Source organism: Apteryx rowi, unplaced genomic scaffold (genome assembly GCF_003343035.1).
Source record: "Apteryx rowi isolate R43461 unplaced genomic scaffold, aptRow1 scaffold_24, whole genome shotgun sequence".
Lineage (NCBI taxonomy): Eukaryota > Metazoa > Chordata > Aves > Apterygiformes > Apterygidae > Apteryx > Apteryx rowi.
In genome coordinates, this window is record NW_020448752.1 from 455,933 (window position 1) to 463,249 (window position 7,317).

The 7,317-nt window shown below is 47.2% G+C and overlaps 1 protein-coding gene across 1 annotated transcript in view; it reads right to left on the reverse strand.

The window, feature by feature from the left end:
* Nucleotides 1-6,827, reverse strand: part of PLS3 (plastin 3) — a 44,718-nt gene extending 37,891 nt beyond the window's left edge. The window contains exon 1 of the mRNA XM_026066333.1: nt 6,678-6,827. The gene's annotated coding sequence lies outside the window, so the exon portion shown is untranslated. The remainder of the gene's footprint in view (nt 1-6,677) is intronic.
* Between the last annotated feature and the right edge of the window lie 490 nt (nt 6,828-7,317).

Here is a 7,317-nt window from a genome sequence, read left to right on the forward strand (position 1 = left end):
ATCGCTAAAGTGAATTATTGACTGATGCCAGCCATAAAGACTCTTGCACAACACCTGGTTTAAAGGCCACTCGTACCTGACTGCAGGGCTGAGTCTTACCCCWTTTCATGGGTTTCCAAGATCTTTTTATATAGACATTGAAAAGAAAGGGAGAAAAAGGACAGACCCAAGCAGCCCTATCCAGCGTAGCAAGAGGTTATATACATCTCCATGAGAAGACAGCAGTGGGGAAGGAGGGCTGTGAGACCTTCCCATCACTGCYGTAGGCTGGGCACTGCAATAACCATCCATCCAGGAGGGCTACAGGAATTTCCAAGAACTTCATAGCCAGGCAAAAGCAATGCAAGTTTTTCAACAAGAAGTCTGAATACACTGCCTTTGCTACAGCATTTGGTTTATATTAAACAGTGGCAAGAGCCCAGCTCGAAATTAGATCAACAAGAACATTAAGGGGTGGGCAAGAGCAGGGCAGAGGCAGGATTGCATGGGAACCTCCCATCCGCGTCCCCAAGGAAAGTTCAGTCCCAGCCTTGGCCAAAAAGCACAGAAAGGAACAGGCTGAAGTTTAGGTCAGACATTTGGGCCACTTGCTCGAAATATTTTCRGTTTTCAGAAGGCCCCATTCCCTCTCTCTYCTGTACAGAGAACTGAATTCAACTRAAGTCAAGACTCAGAARTTTTCYTATTACTTCCAGGAACACAGAGAAACATGAATGCATTTGTAGCTGTACTGCCATTTCTTCCCTATCCCCTTCCTTCAAAGTGTTGCTATCGGAGAATAAGTTCTTAAAACCAGGTATCAACCCCTTCTCCCTGTCTGTGCAGTACCAATCCTAACAAGATAACTTTACACCCACCTGCAACACCTCATGCATGCCCTAATACAAAGTCCTTGCAATCTGTTTTCGGAGGCAAAACGTTTTGTGCAGGATTCAGGAAGAAAATGCTTAATTGCAATATTGCTTTTGAACACACTTCCTTTGCTTTTGGGACCAGCTGGAGGCAAACACCTTATTCTATGCTGGGTCAAGGAAACATTTAACTACAGGATTTATGGTGGAACGTGTGTGTGTGTGTGTGTGTGTGTGTACACACTTTAAATATATACATACACACTCACACTCTACTGCAGCACTCCAGCTGCCAAGCAGTTACAGCAGAAGGCAAACACGGTTTTAACTCAAGGAAAACAGCAACACATTTGAAAAATCAGCCTGTTCATCAGCGTCCTGCAACAGAGCCTCCAGCACGGAAAGCATCCAAGCCTGTCCCTGGAACRACACTCGGCATCCTGGAATCTCAAAACCGCAGCCCTGCTCCAAACCCAAACAATATCCCCACTCCCTTCCCRGCAGATTAGCAGGAGCTAGCACAAGATTACGATGGCAGCATAAACAAGGACCCAGGATTTATATTCTTTCAGAYGTTCTTCAGCAAACTACCAAGCCGAAACACAGTTTCACGAAATACGTATGCCAGTTACAGGGATGAGTAGCCTTAACTCAAGTTTCCACTTGGTCAGTGCTCTTCTAGATGCACTGGAAACTTCGGTGCTCACCCAGCAGTTTTGCCTGCCTGGAAGGGTTGCTCTGAGTTCTAGCAGCAAAAGGGGGAGAGCAACTTCAAAAGACATTTTTTTGCCTTACAGTGTTGGAGAGAAGGTGGAGAAAGCAGATTAGCAATCCCCTGCCCTATTATTTTGGGTGCAGCCCCTTGAGTGGAAGCCYTGGCACCATGGGCTTCTGCCAGAAGTGGCTACCAGAGAGCATGCACCAAGGGGAGAAGTAGGTGCAGACGGGTTCCTTAATACYGCTGCATTGTACTGCCACCCGGCCACCGAGTCCACGCAACTGGCTGCTCCGCTGGCTTTCTCCATACTCCCCATGGAAGAAACTTTCAGCACAAGGAGCCTGCTTTTCTCCTAGCAGAATATGCACTCATGTCGTTATAGTGCTTTCAGCAGCTGACATTAAGACCCAGCCATAAATTCTACATAAGCAGGAGTTCAGCTGCAAACCATTTGCACCAGGAAAATCCACTTACACTGTCACCACCACTGGGGCAAAGACCAAGGCAAACACATCAAAAAGAAAAAAAACAACCACCTGATCAAGTTTATGAAAAGCAAGACACTTTGCAACAAATAWGGGAACTCCAACTTCTAACTTCCCGTTAGGGGCTAATAGGTACGCCAGAAGTAGGACGCTGTTGCGAAGGCAGGAACACTCATTTCCCGGTTCTGTTTCAACACAACCTGCGTTGGTTGTAGCCATTATTTCTGCCACTAACAATTCACATTGTTCCACGGCACTTTCAGCATGCAAAATCGAGATAACACCTCGCTCACCTTGTGATGCCAAGCTGGAAAGATACTATAAGAAAATGGGCATAGAAAAAACACAGGGCTCTCTGCAATTTTCCAACGCAACACGCAGGGAAGAACGTGTAAATGGGGCACATTAGCAAAACAAGATTGTGCTGTTAACAACTCACTRCACATCCCCTTCTATCTAATCCTGGAAGGATGCAAGTTTCTGTTATCCTCTGTCTCCAGCCTGCATTTTAAAAACCTAGGGCACTCAGCTCTGGAGAGCCCTTATTTAATACCTAACATACCGGCAAAGAAACAGTCCCATAATATAAATTGACTACAGCATCATCTGCTTTCTTATTTTCCTACTAGTATCAAAATACTTTTCATATGTTTGCCTTCAGAAAGGAGGAAAAAAAAAAAAAAGAGGGAGGACAAAAGGAATTTTTCTTAACCTTCATTTCCCCCCCGCCTCAAAAAAGAGGCTACGATTTCAGTAGGAATGTCCCTAGAAGGGTGTAATTAATTATTTTCTTCTCAAAGCAAGACAGTCTCCCCCATCATCTGGAGCCAGGCAACAGAAGCAGTTTTATCAAACAGAACTCGGGCGCGAGCCGCACTAATGGGAACCAGGTCCCCGGCAGCATCATCTACTGCATCCCAGAGCCAAGCACCCTCCGCTACCGCACCAGCACCCACCCACCCCTCCAGCAAAACGCAGCATCGCCCCGAACCACAGCCTCCATCAGCACCCGATACCAGAAAACTGATACAGAACAGCAGCACTGCTGATGTTATTCAGTCTGTCTCATCTCACAGAATAACAGGTTTTGTTCCTTGTGCTTTCTCCTGAATTGGCCATAGTTGAATAGCAAGCCTCTCGGAAGTGTTTTATGGTTTTTCCCCCGTCTTGACCTGACCTTGCAGTGGATAAGGGCTCACTTTGCYTCATTTAAGTTCCTGTATTTTTGATTTTAAAAAGCCACCTAGCTAACATTCTTAAGAAAGAATCATTTTTTCCTTAGCATTAAAGCATCTGTAGTAAGAACATAACTCCAAGAGTCAGCCTTCCGACCTTTAAGAATTTGCAGTATGAACAAGCAGCTCCTTGAAAGGCTGAAGGCTCTGCACCTAGACTTTGGGAGAGAAGAAAAAAAAATTTCCTTCTAGCTCCCTTCTAAAGTCAGTTTTATGATTGTTTACCCAGATTGTTACAAAAAGAGATAATATTTCCTATTTTGAAACTTTTCGCAGTCCAGTCTAGAAGAACCAGAAACAGAACAGGCCAAGGTGGGGTCCACAAAACTGGAAGAGAAAAAGGCATTTAAGACAGACATTTGGTCAACAAGGTCAAGTGAACCACTCCAGGCACATGAAGCGCCCAAGTCAGAAGTAGTCATGATACGGGCCAAGCCTGCCTGCCCTCCTCCCATGTGCTCTTCCCTCACGCTCCCCTGCTCATCTGTTTAGACTCAATTCCCAGCCCTAAACAGCCTTAGAAGCTTACGGCAAAGTTCAAGGCTCCAATTCCCAGGCAGCAGGGCATGCTTGCCCATCCCGGACACGTTGCATGCCATCGCCTTCCCCCTGCAGAGAAGGCAGGAGCTGGCGAGTAGCCTGCATTTGCTACCGCTCCGTAAAACAACTTRTTGCCTCACACAAGCATGGCCAAGGATGAGGAAAAACGAAACAAAACAAGAAAAATTCAATAACTGGGATTTGCAAGGCAGAGAACAGACGCCCAAAGCAAGGAGAAACTCAGCTCTTCCCTACACTATGCCAGGGCCAACCACTCAGACTCACCCAAGGAGTCTTGGCTTTGAGGCTTGGCTTTTCTAATAGGCAGTGGGGAGATGAGATCACCACACCAGACCAACCTCCTAGCCTTAATTTGTTTTCTTCCCTTTTTAAGAAGGGGGAGAAGTATGCACTTCGTAGATCTGGGCAGAGCAGACGGAGCGGGAGGGCTCTGGGGAAGGAGCAGCCTCGCAGCCCTTGCAACTCTGCCTGCAGCACTTGACCTGAGACATACTTCAGCTGGCAGCTGCATGCCAGCAGCAGCCCAAAGACGTCGCTATTCTTGCTGAGCATCAAAACACTGGTCAGAATGAACACAGAAAGACAGAAGGATCGTAGGCTGCCTTTTGGATGGGCAGCGCTATGTTTGAAATGCGTGACCTCCAGCTCAAATGCCCTTTCTCACCTGACTCCTGCCAAGCTCATACCACCAGGTAGCACCGGTTGCTGGAAGCGCTTGCCCTTATTTCCAGCTGGCCTCCTCCCGAGAGCTAGCAACCTGCAAGTCTGTAGGACCTTCCTCCATGARGGCCCCTTCCCAGCTGGGCAACTCCCCATTCAAGAGCCCCTTCCGATCCCAAACTCCATCAGCCTCCCTGCTCTGCCCCTTGGAGGGCAGCCCCTGCCCTCGGGAGAGCAGAGCCTCAGGGTCCTCCTGAAACCCGCACGAGACCTTGCTATTGCTCCGAGATGTAGTTACCCTAATGGTCAGCGGCGTAAAAACCTCTGCTTAAAAAGTGGAAAGTTAATGAAGCGTAATAGCTTTTGTCAATGTTTTCTTAACAGCAGCCTCAGCTGAGGCAAGCATTTCAGGAAGAAAAAAAAAAGGTCTCAACCGCTTCCTGCCCCGGAGGCTCGGCAGTTCGGCRCCCATTCACCTCTCCATCCCTGTCCAGCCGACTCTCTCCACTAACAGAGGATGGACCAAGGGCTCTTTCCAAGCATCTCGACTACAGAGTCTGTGGTCACCAGCCTACAGTTTTAAACTCTTCCAGGCCCTGCAAGAAGCATAGYTAAAATTTTAATCAAATATCTATGAGAAGCACATGGCTGGCAGCCAAACACTTGGCTAGACACTGTCCTGACACAGGTCAGCTTAGGACTTTCTGCTGAATTAGCAATAAACATATTTTTTGAGACATTTTACAGCTGAAGGGCTTCCTACGGCTGCCAGTGCCCCAGAAGCCATCCAAGCCATGAACACATTGTGTACAGCTYGCTGAAAAGAAAGGCTATTTTTAATCCAAGTCTACATAGGGTGGAGCTCAGTCTCCAACCGGGCTAAAAAGCCACTATAATCCACAAGACCAACGTCTGGCAACCTTTGCTTGCAGGCTGATGTCTGTTCTATTTAGGGGATGGGAGGAGTTTAGAAGAGAAAAAAAAAAACGAATTAAAACACAAAGGAGGTTATGAAAAGTGAATAGAGGGAAGGGCCAGACTTATCCTGTGGGTTTTGTTCTAAAGAAAAGGGCTCTAAAAGAATGAAGATCAAAATACTTTATTTTCTGTTTCCTAGAGTGGTTTATAAGGTATCATTTACCACCTGGGCTCAGAAGGGAAGAGCACAGCCCCAGCGCATTCGTGCGGCGGAGGACAGCTTTGCTGTCCAGCAGGGCAGGCAGTGACCTGAGGACTGGAAGGGAAATTCAACTTATTTAGGGTTTATGGCAAACAGGCAGCCCTCTAAGAGYGGGGACGTGTGGTATGGTCTCAGCATCTCAATGACCCCGAGATCACACAGACTTTCTACATAAAACAGACCTTCAGGTTTTATTTGTTACAGGCACCATCCAACAGCTCATTAGGCTAAAGGCATTCAACCCAACCCGACGCAGCCTTACTTCGCCCTGTTATCCTCGCTTTCCGAACAGCGCACAGAGGGCTTGTCTAAACGAGGATACAGCTTCCCTCAGTGTCTTCAGATGCTCCTCTAACATCCACCCATAAACTGAAAAACACATGCATYCCCCTCTTCGTTCAAGAGGAATCAGCATCTCTAGTGCTCCTTCTCTGCCTGACCCTGGCTGGATTATTAACCCCACTACAGAAGGCTGCAATTATTTCTTCCACTGGCAGAAGCAAAAAAGGCAGAGTGGAAGAGACAGTACACTGGGCTAAGTGCGCTTCTGCTAATTTTTCCCCACACTGGTGCTTAATTGGCTTGTTTAGCCACACTTGTGATTCAGCTCCCCTAGAAAATCGAATATTTAGTGGAATAGGGATTATTTATGAGCAGTCAGATTCACAAGAAGAGGAACAAAGCTGAGGASCAGCAATGATGTACCACAAGCACCGCTATCATTTCAGTCAAGGGCCACTTGGGGTAGGAAAAAAGCCCATAACTAAGCAACACAGCAAAGTTCAACCCAAACTTCACTAGAGTGACAGCAAAACTGGATGCTGAATGATGCTCTTACGCTGGTAGTACATCCATGGCTTGCATCTCTCCTTCCCCTCAACTCCATCTATGAGTGATAGCTTCCTACTTACTATACGCTCTCTCTTACTTCCCATCCCAAATGAAACTATTTTCAGCTTTAAAAAGAACAAACAAAAAAAGGCTTACTTCAAAACATCAGCAATTAGGCCTCCTGCAGAGACACTACACCTTATCTTCTCTTGAAGATCACAGTAAGAGTCTGTCTTCACAGCGATGCAGCAGGGACTCCCAGRAGCATCTGTGATCTGTCAGTCTCTTTACAGGAACAAAAACCTACTGAAGAGGCAGGAAAAACAGCTGTGAGCATTTCAAAGGAGGAAATGAGACAAGGAGACTGCTTAAAAGCATATGGTCCATATGGATTGACGTGAACAATCGTCAGCAGACCTAACCAAGACTTCCCATTTCAGACAGTTGTCCTGCTTCCCACATCCTCAGACGCGTGCCCAACAGTTAATTATTTCTTCCCTATCGATTCCTGATTGCCTGTAGCACAGGGACCACTGTACCACACTGGGGCAGTAAGGACTTTGCAGGAGGAGTGAACTTCCTCCCCGGGGAGCACGCACAGCATCCCACAACACCCCAGATCAGCGACCACGGTACCTGCTAGCCCAGAGAGACGCAATGAAGRAGACCCAGGGCAGCCCACTTGCCAGAGACACCCAAGGCCACATTTCCACCGGCAGCAGTAGTCCTCATGACTCACCGCTGCTGAAGGGCAGAGATCTGATTACACCAAGATAAACTATCAGGAGTCAACTGG